The following is a 14,037-nucleotide window of genomic DNA, read 5'->3' as shown; positions in this document are numbered from 1 at the left end:
TATCCAAAGTCACCCAGGTACACCCTTGGAATCCGCAATACAATCTCTAGCTTTAGCTCAATGCTATCTGGGTCAGGACTCACATGGAACCCAAGTAGAACAAGGATGAATGTCATGGGTCATTGGTGCATGATGAGCGGATAATTTATACGCTTTTTGGCATTGTTTTTAGTATGTTTTTAGTATATTTTAATTAGTTTTTATCATATTTTTTATTAGTTTTTATTTAAAATTCACTTTTCTGGACTTTACTATGAGTTTGTGTCTTTTTCTATGATTTCAGGTATTTTCTGGCTGAAATTGAGGGACCTAAGCAAAAATCTAATTCAGAGGCCGAAAAAGGACTGCAGATGCTGTTGGATTCTGACCTCCCTGCACTTAAAGTGGATTTTCTGGAGTTACAGAAGCCCAAGTGGGGCGCTCTCAATTGCGTTGGAAAGTAGACATCCTGGGCTTTCCAAGAACATATAATAGTCCATACTTTACCCGAGATTTGATAGCCCAAACAGGCGTTCCAAGTCAGCTCAAGAATTCTGGCGTTTAACGCCGGAACTGGCATAAAAACTGGAGTTAAACGCCCAAACTGGCACAAAAGCTGGCGTTTAACTCCAAGAAAAGTCTCTACACATGAAAGCTTCAATGCTCAGCCCAAGCACACACCAAGTGGACCCCGGAAGTGGATTTTTACACTAAACACCCTAGCTTACTCATTTTCTGTAACCCTAGGTCACCAGTTTACTATAAAAACTACTTTTAGTGATTCATCTTGTACCTCATGCCATTCTACACGTTTCATATTGTATCTTCTACGGCATGAGTCTCTAAACCACATTGTTGGGGGTGAGGAGCTCTGCTGTTCTTCATGAATTAATGCAATTACTACTGTTTTCTATTCTATCACGCTTGCTTCTATTCTAAGATATTCATTCGCACTTCAACTTGATGAATGTGATGATCCGTGACATTCATCATCATTCTCACCTATGAACGCGTGCCTGACAACCACCTCCGTTCTATCTTAGATTGAGTGCATATCTCTTAGCCTCATGATTCAGATCAGAGTCTTCGTGGTATAAGCTAGAATTATTGGCGGCCATTCTTGAGATCCGGAACCTCTAAACCTTGTCTGTGGTATTCTGAGTAGGATCTGGGAAGGGATGACTGTGACGAGCTTCAAACTCACGATTGTTGGGCGTAGTGACAGACGCAAAAGGATCAATGGATCCTATTCCGACATGATCGAGAACCGATAGATGATTAGCCGTGCGGTGAGAGCGCATTTGGAACATTTTCACTGAGAGGACGGGAAGTAGCCATTGACAACGATGATGCCCAACATAAAGCTTGCCATGGAAGGAGCTTTGCGTGCATGAAGAAGAAGATAGTAGGAAAGCAGAGATTCAGAAGACAAAGCATCTCCAAAGCCTCAATCTATTCTTCATTACTGCATAACAAGTATTTATTTCATGTTCTTTTACTCTTTACAATTAAATCTGGGAATTATTGATATCCTGACTAAGAGTTACAAGATAACCATAGCTTGCTTCAAGCCGACAATCTCCGTGGGATCGACTCTTACTCACGTAAGGTATTACTTGGACGACCTAGTGCACTTGCTGGTTAGTTGTGCGGAGTTGCAAAAGTGTGATTGTAATTTCGTGCACCAAGTTTTTGGTGCCGTTGCCGGGGATTGTTCGAGTTTGGACAACTGACGGTTATTCTTGTTGCTTAGATTAGGAATATTTTGTTTTTATTGGTTTAGAGTCTTTTATTTGAGTTTAGTTTTATATTTTAAGTTTGGTGTTAATTGCATGATTTTATTTTCTTTTAATTTTCGAAATTGCATGTCCTTAGTTCTTTCTTGATCTTTAAAAATTCTAAGTTTGGTGTCTTCTTTGTGTTTTTCTTTAAATTTTCGAAAAGTTGTGTTTGATTTTCTAAAAATTTAAAGTTTGGTTTCCTTTGTGCTTTTATTTACTTAAAAATTTTTCAAAAATTTGTTCTTGGTGTTTATCTTGATCTTTGATGAGCGGATAATTTATACGCTTTTTGGCATTGTTTTTAGTATGTTTTTAGTAGGATCTAGTTACTTTTAGGGATGTTTTCATAAGTTTTTATGTTAAATTCACATTTCTGGACTTTACTATGAGTTTGTGTGTTTTTCTGTGATTTCAGGTATTTTCTGGCTGAAATTGAGGGACTTGAGCAAAAATCAGATTCAGAGGTTGAAGAAGGACTGCTGATGTTGTTGGATTCTGACCTCTCTGCACTCAAAGTGGATTTTCTGGAGCTACAGAACTCGAAATGGCGCGCTTCCAATTGCGTTGGAAAGTAGACATCCAGGGCTTTCCAGAAATATATAATAGTCCATACTTTGGCCAAGAATTGACGACGTAAACTGGCGTTCAACGCCAGCCTTCTGCCCAAATCTGGCGTCCAGCGCCAGAAAAGGAGCCAAAACCAGAGTTGAACGCCCAAACTGGCACAAAAGCTGGCGTTCAACTCCACAAATGGCCTCTGCACGTGCAACACTCAGGCTTAGCCCAAACATACACCAAGTGGGCCCAGGAAGTGGATTTATGCATCAATTACTTACTCATGTAAACCCTAGTGACTAGTTTATTATAAATAGGACCTTTTACTAGTCTTTTTGACCATCTTTGGTCTCAGTTTTAATCCATTGTTCATCTTAGGAGACCATTGATCTCGTTTAGGGGGCTGGCCATCTCGGCCATGCTTGGACATTCACTTATGTATTTTCATACGGTAGAGTTTCTACACTCCATAGATTAAGGTGTGGAGCTCTGCTGTTCCTCAAAGATTAATGCAAAGTACTACTGTTTTCTATTCAATTCTTCTTATTTCGCTTCTAAGATATCTATTCGCACCCAAGAACGTGATGAAGGTGATGATTATGTGTGACGCTCATCATCCTTCTCCCTTATGAACGCGTGCCTAACAAACACTTCTGTTCTACATGAATTAAGCTAGAATGAGTATCTCTTAGATCTCCTAACCAGAATCTTCGTGGCGTAAGCTAGAATGATGGCGGCATTCAAGAGAATCCGGAAGGTCTAAACCTTGTCTGTGGTATTCTGAGTAGGATTCAATGATTGAATGACTGTGACGAGCTTCAAACTCGCGAGTGCTGGGCGTTAGTGACAGACGCAAAAGGAGGGTGAATCCTATTCCAGCATGATCGGGAACCGACAGATGAATAGCCGTGCCGTGACAGGGTGCGTGAGCATATTATTCACTGAGAGGAGGGGATGTAGCCACTGACAACGGTGATGCCCTTGCATAAAGCCAGCCATGGAAAGGAGTAAGACTGATTGGATGAAGATAGCAGGAAAGCAGTGGTTCAGAGGAACGAAAAGCATCTCCATTCGCTTATCTGAAATTCCTACCTATGATTTACATAAGTACCTCTATCCCTATTCTATTATATAATATTCGAAAACACCATTATCACTTTATATCTGCCTGACTGAGATTTACAAGGTGACCATCGCTTGCTTCATACCAACAATCTCCGTGGGATTCGACCCGTACTCACGTAAGGTATTACTTGGACGACCCAGTGCACTTGCTGGTTAGTTGTATCGAAGTTGTGACAATTATGAATTAAGATCAGAGCACCAAGCTTTGGAGCCATTACCAGGGATTGTTCGAGCCTGGACATCACAATTTCGTGCACCATGTTTTTGGCGCCGTTTCCGGGGATTGTTCGAGTTTGGACAACTGACGGTTCATCTTGTTGCTCAGATTAGGTAATTTTCTTTTTGTTTTGTTTTCAAAAAAAAAAATTATTTCAAAAATATTTTCAAAAATCTCTCATCTGTTTTCGAAAAAAAATAAAAATGTTTTCAAAAATTTTATTCAAGATTTTTAAGAATGAATTCTAGTGTTTCATGAAGCATGTGAAGCCTGGCTGGCTGTAAAGCCATGTCTAAATTCTTTTGGACTGAGGCTTCCAAACCATCAGAGGTAAGTTACATACTTGATAAATGATGAGCAGCAATTTGTTATCAAGATCAATATACTCTGGTGTTAAATGCTGAAGCTTGGCTGGCCATTGGCCATGTCTAGTGTTTTGGACTGGAGCTTTCATTGAAAGCTTGGCTGGCTAGTGAGCCATGTCTAATTCCTGGACTGAAGCTTTAGACTAAGAAAGCAAGATTCCTGGAATTCATGTTAAAAATTTTGGAACCCTTATTTTTTCTTTTTCATATTAATTTTCGAAAAAAAAAATCCAAAAAAATTAGAAAATCATAAAAATCAAAAATATTTTTCTATTTCTTGTTTGAGTCTTGAGTCATATCATAAGTTTGGTGTCACTTGCATATGCATCTAGCATTTTTCGAAAATATCATGCATTCATAGTGTTCTTCATGATCTTCAAGTTGTTCTTGGTAAGTCTTCTTGTTTGATCTTGATGACTTTTTGTTTTGTGTCTTTTCATGTTTATCATATGCATTCTTGAATTCTTAGTGTCTAAGCATTAAAGAATTCTAAGTTTGGTGTCTTGCATGTTTTCTTTGCATTAAAAATTTTTCAAAAATATATTCTTGATGTTCATCATGACATTCAAAGTGTTCTTGGTGTTCATCTTGACATTCATAGCATTCTTGCATGCATTCATTGTTTTGATCTAAAAATTTCATGCATTGCATAATTTTCATGTTTTTCATAAAAATTTCAAAAATCAAAAAAATATCTTTCCCTTTTTCTCTCATCAAATTCGAAAATTTGGATTGACTTTTTCAAAAATTTTTAAAATCAAGTTGTTTCTTATGAGTCAAATCAAATTTTCAATTTGAAAATCTTATCTTTTTCAAAATCTTTTTCAAAAATCAAATCTTTTTCAAATTCCTTAGTTATTTTCGAAAATTCTAAAAATATTTTTCAAAAATCTTTTTCTTATTTTTATACCAAATTTTCGAAATTAACATAATCAATTAATGTTTTGATTAAAAAATTTGAAGTTTGTTACTTGCTTGTTAAGAAAGATTCAAACTTTAAGTTCTAGAATCATATCTTGTGATTTCTTATGAATCAAGTCATTAATTGAGATTTTAAAAATCAAATCTTTTTCAAAATTAGTTTCTAAAATATCTTCTTATCTTATCTTTTTCAAAAATATCTTTTCAAAATATCTTTTCTAACTTCCTAACTTCTTATCTTTTCAAAATTTGTTTCAACTAACTAACTAACTTTTTGTTTGTTTCTTAACTTTTTCAAAACTACCTAACTAACTCTCTCTCTCTAATTTTCGAAAATATCTTCCCTCTTTTTCAAAAATTTTTTTTTTATTAACTAATTATTTTTATTTTTAAATTTTAAAAATTTTTCGAAAATTTCTAACATTTTTCAAAAACCATTTTTCAAAAATCACTAACTCTTTTTCAAAATAATTTTTGAAAATTATCCCTCCCCCATCCTATTCTATTTATTCATTCATATCCTAACATCTCATCTCACATCTCTTCCATCCGTACAGTTGTGTTTCTTCCTTTACATCACATTCTTTGTCTCCCCCTCTTTTCTTCCACTCACAAAGGGATCCCTATACTGTGGTATAAAGGATCTCTATTATTATTATTATTTTTCTGTGCCTTCTTCTTTGTCATATGAGCAGGAGCAAGGATAAGAACATTCTTGTGGAAGCAGATCCAGAACCTGAAAGGACTCTAAAGAGAAAATTAAGAGAAGCTAAAATACAACAATCCAGAGATAACCTTTCAGAAATTTTCGAACAGGAAGAGGAGATGGCAGCCGAAAATAATAATAATGTAAGGAAGATGCTTGGTGACTTCACTGCACCTAATTCCAATTTACATGGAAGAAGCATCTCCATTCCTGCCATTGGAGCAAACAACTTTGAGCTGAAACCTCAATTAGTTTCTCTGATGCAGTAGAACTGCAAGTTTCATGGACTTCCATCTGAAGATCCTTTTCAGTTCTTGACTGAATTCTTGCAGATATGTGATACTGTTAAGACTAATGGAGTAGATCCTGAAGTCTACAGGCTCATGCTTTTCCCTTTTGCTGTAAGAGACAGAGCTAGATTATGGTTGGATTCTCAACCCAAAGACAGCCTGAACTCTTGGGATAAGCTGGTCACGGCTTTCTTAGCCAAGTACTTTCCTCCTCAAAAGCTGAGCAAGCTTAGAGCTGATGTTCAAACCTTCAGACAGAAAGAAGGTGAATCCCTCTATGAAGCTTGGGAAAGATACAAACAGTTGACCAAAAAGTGTCCTTCTGACATGCTTTCAGAATGGACCATCCTGGATATATTCTATGATGGTTTATCTGAGCTATCAAAGATGTCACTGGACACCTCTGCAGGTGGATCCATTCACCTAAAGAAAACGCCTGCAGAAGCTCAAGAACTCATTGACATGGTTGCTAATAACCAGTTCATGTACACTTCTGAAAGGAATCCTGTAAGCAATGGGACGCCTATGAAGAAGGGAGTTCTTGAAGTTGATACTCTGAATGCCATATTGGCTCAGAATAAAATATTGACTCAGCAAGTCAATATGATTTCTCAGAGTCTGCATGGAATGCAAGCTGCATCCAACAGTACTCAAGAGGCATCTTCTGAAGAAGAAGCTTATGATCCTGAGAACCCTGCAATAGCAGAGGTAAATTACTTAGGTGAACCTTATGGAAACACCTATAACTCAACATGGAGAAATCATCCAAATTTCTCATGGAAGGATCAAAAGCCCCAACAAGGCTTTAATAATGGTGGAAGAAACAGGTTTAGCAATAGCAAACCTTTTCCATCATCAACTCAGCAACAGACAGAGAACTCTGAACAAAATACTTCTAATTTAGCAAATCTAGTCTCTGATCTATCTAAGGCCACTGTAAGTTTCATGAATGAAACAAGGTCTTCCATTAGAAATCTGGAAGCACAAGTGGGCCAGCTGAGTAAAAGGATCACTGAAATCCCTCCTAGTACTCTCCCAAGCAATACAGAAGAGAACCCAAAAGGAGAGTGCAAGGCCATTGACATAAGCGCCATGGCCGAACCTGTGAGGAGAGGAGAGGACGTGAATCCCAAAGAGGAAGACCTCCTGGGACGTCCAGTGATCAATAAGGAGCTTCCCTCTGAGGAACCAAAGGAATCTGAGACTCATCTAGAGACCATAGAGATTCCATTAACCCTCCTTATGCCCTTCATGAGCTCTGATGAGTATTCCTCTTCTGAAGAGAATGAGGATGTTACTGAAGAGCAAACTGCCAAGTTTCATGGTGCAATCATGAAGCTGAATGCCAAATTATTTGGCATTGATACTTGGGAAGTTGAACCTCCCTTGTTCATCAATGAACTAAGTGATCTGGATCAACTGACATTGCCTCAGAAGAGACAGGATCCTGGAAAGTTCATAATACCCTGTACCATAGGCACCATGATCTTTAAGGCTCTATGTGACCTTGGTTCAGGAATAAACCTCATGCCCCTCTCTGTAATAGAGAAACTGGGAATCTATGGGGTGCAAGCTACTAAAATCTCATTAGATATGGCAGACAGCTCAAGAAAACAGGCATATGGACAAGTAGAGGACGTTTTAGTAAAGGTTGAGGGCCTTTACATCCCTGCTGATTTCATAGTCCTGGATACTGGAAAGGAAGAGGATGAATCCATCATCCTAGGAAGACCTTTCCTGGCCACAGCAAGAGCTGTGATTGATGTTGACAGAGGTGAAATAGTCCTTCAATGGAATGAGAACTCCCTTGTATTCAAAACTCAAGGATCTCCCTCTGCAACCATGGAGAGGAAGCTTGAAAAGCTTCTCTCAAAGCAGAGTCAACCAGAGCCCCCACAGTCAAACTCTAAGTTTGGTGTTGGGAGGCCACAACCAAACTCTAAGTTTGGTGTTGAACTCCCATATCCAAACTCTAAGTTTGGTGTTGGAAAATCTCAACAAAGCTCTGCATATCTGTGAGGCTCCATGAGAGCCCACTGTCAAGCTATTGACATTAAAGAAGCGCTTGTTGGGAGGCAACCCAATGTTTATTTATCTAACTCTATTATTATTGTTTTTCATATTTTCTTAGGTTAATGATCATGTGGAGTCACAAAATAAATAAAAATTGAAAACGGAATCAAAAACAGCAGAAGAAAAATCACACCGTGGAGGAGCATCTGTCTGGCGTTCAGCGCCAGAACAGAGCATGGTTTTGGCGCTGAACGCCCAAAATGGGCAGCTTCTGGGCGCTGAACGCCAGAACAGGCATGGTTTTGGCGTTCAACGCCAGAAATGGCACACAGATGGGCGTTGAACGCCCAAAATGGCCACCAACCTGGCGTTGAACGCCCAGAGTTGGGAACAAAGGCATTTTTACATGCCTAATGGTGCAGGGATGTAAATGCCTTGACACCTCAGGATCTGTGGACCCCACAGGATCATCTTAGGATCTGTGGACCCCACAGGATCCACTCGGGATCTGTGGACCCCACAGGATCCCCACCTACCTCCACTCACTTCTTCTCACCACTCTCTTTCACACAACCCCATAAACACTCTTCCCTAAAAACCCCTCACCAATCACCTCAATCTCTCTTCCCCACTAAACCTTCACCACTCACATCCACCCACTCTTCCCAATAAACCTACCTCATAAACTCCACCTTCCTTCAAAATTCAAAACCAATTTCCCACCCAAACCCACCCATATGGCCGAACCTTAACCCCCCCTCCCTTCCCTATATAAAGACCTCCATTCTTCATCAAATTCACACAACACACCCCTCTACACTCCTCTTGGCCGAAACCACATCTCCCTCTCCCTCTCCATATTTCTTCTTCTTCTTCTTCTATTCTTTTGTTTATTGCTCGAGGGCGAGCAATATTCTAAGTTTGGTGTGGTAAAAGCATAGCTTTTTTGTTTTTCCATTACCATTGATGGCATCAAAGACCGGAGAATCCTCTAGAAGAGGGAAAGGGAAGACAAAAGCTTCCACTTCCGAGTCATGGGAGATGGAAAGATTCATCTCTAAAGCCCATCAAGACCACTTCTATGATGTTGTGGCCAAGAAGAAGGTGATCCCTGAGGTCCCTTTTAAACTCAAAAGAAATGAGTATCCGGAGATCCGACATGAAATTCAAAGAAGAGGTTGGGAAGTTCTAACAAATCCCATCCAACAAGTCGGCATCCTAATGGTTCAAAGAGTTCTATGCCAATGCATGGATCACCAAGAACCATGATCAAAGTAAGAACCCGGATCCAAAGAACTATGTTACAATGGTTCGGGGGAAATACTTAGATTTTAGTCCGGAGAATGTGAGGTTGGCGTTCAACTTGCCATACATGGAAGAGAACGCACGCCCCTACACAAGGAAAGTCAACTTTGATCAAAGGTTGGACCAAGTCCTTAGGGACATATGTGTAGAAGGAGCTCAATGGAAGATTGACTCCAAAGGCAACCCGGTTCAACTAAGAAGATTGAACCTCAAGCCTGTAGCTAGAGGATGGTTGGAGTTTATTCAATGCTCAATCATTCCCACTAGCAACCGGTCTGAAGTTACTATAGACCGGGCCATCATGATCCATAGCATCATGATTGGAGAAGAGGTGGAAGTTCATGAGATTATACCTCAAGAACTCTACAAGGTGGCTGACAAGTCCTCCACCATGGCAAGGTTAGCCTTTCCTCACCTCATCTGCCACCTATGCAATTCAGCTGGGATTGACATAGAGGGAGATATCCTCATCAAAGAGGACAAGCCCATCACTAAGAAAAAGATGGAGCAAGCAAGAGAGCCCACTCATGGAGCTCAAGAGGCGTATGAAGCTCATCACCATGAGATTCCAGAAATGCCTCAAATGCACTTTCCTCCACAAAACTATTGGGAGCATATCAACACCTCCCAAGAAGAATTGAGTTCCAATATGGGACAACTAAGGGTGGAACATCAAGAGCACTCCATCATGCTTCATGAAATAAGAGAAGATCAAAAAGCAATGAGGGAGGAGCAACAAAGACAAGGAAGAGACATAGAAGAGCTCAAGGACATCATTGGTTCCTCAAGAAGGAAACGCCACCATCACTAAGGTGGATTCATTCCTTGTTCTTATTTCTTCTGTTTTTCGTTTTCTATGTTATGTGCTTATCTATGTTTGTGTCTTCATTACATGATCATTAGTAGTTAGTAACTTTGTCTTAAAGTTATAAATGTCCTATGAATCCATCACCTCTCATAAATGAAAAATGTTTTAATTCAAAAGAACAAGAAGTACATGAGTTTCGAATTTATCCTTGAACTTAGTTTAATTATATTGATGTGGTGACAATGCTTCTTGTTTTCTGAATGTATGCTTGAACAGTGCATATGTCTTTTGAAGTTGTTGTTTAAGAATGTTAAATATGTTGGCTCTTGAAAGAATGATGACTAGGAGACATGTTATTTGATAATCTGAAAAATCATAAAAATGATTCTTGAAGCAAGAAAAAGCAGCAAAGGACAAAGCCAAGGCTCTTAAAACCAAGAGGCAAGAGCAAAAAGCCAATGACCCTTAAAACCAAAAGGCAAGGGCAAATAAAAAGGATCCAAAGGCTTTGAGCATCAGTGGATAGGAGGGCCTAAAGGAATAAAATCCTGGTCTAAGCGGCTAAACCAAGCTGTCCCTATCCATGTGCTTGTGGCGTGTAGGTGTCAAGTGAAAACTTGAGACTGAGCGGTTAAAGTCAAGGTCCAAAGCAAAAGAAGAGTGTGCTTAAGAACCCTGGACACCTCTAATTGGGGACTTTAGCAAAGCTGAGTCACAATCTGAAAAGGTTCACCCAATTATGTGTCTGTGGCATTTATGTATCCGGTGGTAATACTGGAAAACAAAGTGCTTAGGGCCACGGCCAAGACTCATAAAGAAGTTGTGTTCAAGAATCATCATACTGAACTAGGAGAGTCAATAACACTATTCGAAATCTGAAGTTCCTATAGATGCCAATCATTCTGAACCTCAATGGATAAAGTGAGATGTCAAAACTATTCAAGAGGCAAAAAGCTATAAGTCCCGCTCATATGATTAAAGCTCTGTTTCGTTGATAGTTTGGAATTTATAGTATATTCTCTTCTTTTTATCCTATTTGATTTTCAGTTGCTTGGGGACAAGCAACAATTTAAGTTTGGTGTTGTGATGAGCGGATAATTTATACGCTTTTTGGCATTGTTTTTAGTATGTTTTTAGTAGGATCTAGTTACTTTTAGGGATGTTTTCATAAGTTTTTATGTTAAATTCACATTTCTGGACTTTACTATGAGTTTGTGTGTTTTTCTGTGATTTCAGGTATTTTCTGGCTGAAATTGAGGGACTTGAGCAAAAATCAGATTCAGAGGTTGAAGAAGGACTGCTGATGTTGTTGGATTCTGACCTCTCTGCACTCAAAGTGGATTTTCTGGAGCTACAGAACTCGCAATGGCGCTCTTCCAATTGCGTTGGAAAGTAGACATCCAGGGCTTTCCAGCAATATATAATAGTCCATACTTTGGCCAAGAATTGATGACGTAAACTGGCGTTCAACGCCAGCCTTCTGCCCAAATCTGGCGTCCAGCGCCAGAAAAGGAGCCAAAACCAGAGTTGAACGCCCAAACTGGCACAAAAGCTGGCGTTCAACTCCACAAATGGCCTATTCACGTGCAACACTCAGGCTCAGCCCAAACATACACCAAGTGGGCCCAGGAAGTGGATTTATGCATCAATTACTTACTCATGTAAACCCTAGTGACTAGTTTATTATAAATAGGACCTTTTACTAGTCTTTTTGACCATCTTTGGTCTCAGTTTTAATCCATTGTTCATCTTAGGAGACCATTGATCTCGTTTAGGGGGCTGGCCATCTCGGCCATGCCTGGACCTTCACTTATGTATTTTCATACGGTAGAGTTTCTACACTCCATAGATTAAGGTGTGGAGCTCTGCTGTTCCTCAAAGATTAATGCAAAGTACTACTGTTTTCTATTCAATTCTTCTTATTTCGCTTCTAAGATATCTATTCGCACCCAAGAACGTGATGAAGGTGATGATTATGTGTGACGCTCATCATCCTTCTCCCTTATGAACGCGTGCCTGACAAACACTTCTGTTCTACATGAATTAAGCTAGAATGAGTATCTCTTAGATCTCCTAACCAGAATCTTCGTGGCGTAAGCTAGAATGATGGCGGCATTCAAGAGAATCCGGAAGGTCTAAACCTTGTCTGTGGTATTCTGAGTAGGATTCAATGATTGAATGACTGTGACGAGCTTCAAACTCGCGAGTGCTGGGCGTTAGTGACAGACGCAAAAGGAGGGTGAATCCTATTCCAGCATGATCGAGAACCGACAGATGAATAGCCGTGCCGTGACAGGGTGCGTGAGCATATTATTCACTGAGAGGAGGGGATGTAGCCACTGACAACGGTGATGCCCTTGCATAAAGCCAGCCATGGAAAGGAGTAAGACTGATTGGATGAAGATAGCAGGAAAGCAGTGGTTCAGAGGAACGAAAAGCATCTCCATTCACTTATCTGAAATTCCTACCTATGATTTACATAAGTACCTCTATCCCTATTCTATTATATAATATTCGAAAACACCATTATCACTTTATATCTGCCTGACTGAGATTTACAAGGTGACCATAGCTTGCTTCATACCAACAATCTCCGTGGGATTCGACCCTTACTCACGTAAGGTATTACTTGGACGACCCAGTGCACTTGCTGGTTAGTTGTATCGAAGTTGTGACAATTATGAATTAAGATCAGAGCACCAAGCTTTGGAGCCATTACCAGGGATTGTTCGAGCTTGGACATCACAATTTCGTGCACCAATCTTCAAAGTGTTCTCGGTATTCATCTTGACATTCAAAGTTTTCTTGTTTGTTCTCTGTGTTTTGATCTAAAATTTCTAAGTTTAGTGTCATTTTGTTGTTTTTCTCTTTCCGCATTAAAATTCAAAAATAAAAAAAATATCCTTTCCTTATTTTACTCATAAATTTCGAAATTTTGCATTAATTTAGTCAAAGATTTTCAAAATCATATCTTCTTTTTTAGTCAAGTCAATATTCTAATTTCAAAAATTGATCTTTTCAAATCTTTTTCAAAAATCAAATCTTTTTAATTTCTTCAATCATATCTTTTCAATCATATCTTTTTTTTAATTTGCAATTATATCTTCTTAATCATATCTTTTTCAAAATAATTCTCAATCATACCTTTTTAATTGCTAATTTCAAAATTTTTTTAATTAATTAATTAATTTAGTTTTCAATTTGCTTTGATTTTATTTTCTTTTAGTTTTTGAAATTTTATTTTATTTTTCTTTTATTTTATTTTATTATTTTCGGTTACTTTTAATTAAATAAATAAAAAAATAAAAATATAATTTATTTGCAATTCATATCAATTCCCTTTTCTCCATCATGGACATAAGTGAAAATGAACAGTCCAGAAGGACTCTGGGGTCATATGCTAACCCTATTACAGCTGCATATGGGAGTAGCATCTGTATACCTCCCATCAAAGTAAGCAGTTTTGAGCTAAATCCTCAGCTCATTATCATGGTGCAGCAAAATTGCCAGTATTCCGGTCTTCCACAGGAAGAACCTACTGAGTTTCTGGCACAGTTCTTACAAATTGCTGACACAGTACGTGATAAAGAAGTGGATCAGGATGTCTACAAATTATTACTGTTTCCATTTGCTGTAAAAGATCAAGCTAAGAGGTGGTTAAATAACCAACCCACAGCAAGCATACAAACATGGAGACAGTTATCAGACAAATTCCTAAATCAATTTTACCCTCCAAAAAGGATGACACAGCTAAGGCTGGACATCCAAGGCTTTAAACAATAGGATCATGAATCCCTTTATAATGCCTGGGAGAGGTATAGAGGGATGCTAAGGAAATGCCCCTCTGAAATATTTTCAGAGTGGGTACAGTTAGACATCTTTTACTATGGCCTTACAGAAAGAGCTCAAATGTCTCTAGACCACTCAGCTGGTGGATCTATACACATGTGAAAAACAATTGAAAAGGCTCAA

The 14,037-nt window shown here is 38.8% G+C and overlaps 1 non-coding gene across 1 annotated transcript; it reads right to left on the bottom strand.

Moving 5' to 3' along the window:
• Window positions 1–6,164: 6,164 nt before the first annotated feature.
• Window positions 6,165–6,272, bottom strand: LOC112787368 (small nucleolar RNA R71). The gene has a single exon (XR_003194786.1). It is a non-coding gene; the product is annotated as a small nucleolar RNA R71 (small nucleolar RNA).
• Window positions 6,273–14,037: the final 7,765 nt, after the last annotated feature.

The sequence above is a fragment of the Arachis hypogaea genome, chromosome 20 (assembly GCF_003086295.3).
Source record: "Arachis hypogaea cultivar Tifrunner chromosome 20, arahy.Tifrunner.gnm2.J5K5, whole genome shotgun sequence".
In the NCBI taxonomy this organism is placed as follows: Eukaryota; Viridiplantae; Streptophyta; class Magnoliopsida; order Fabales; family Fabaceae; genus Arachis; species Arachis hypogaea.
This window is presented reverse-complemented; position numbering and strand designations above follow the sequence as displayed.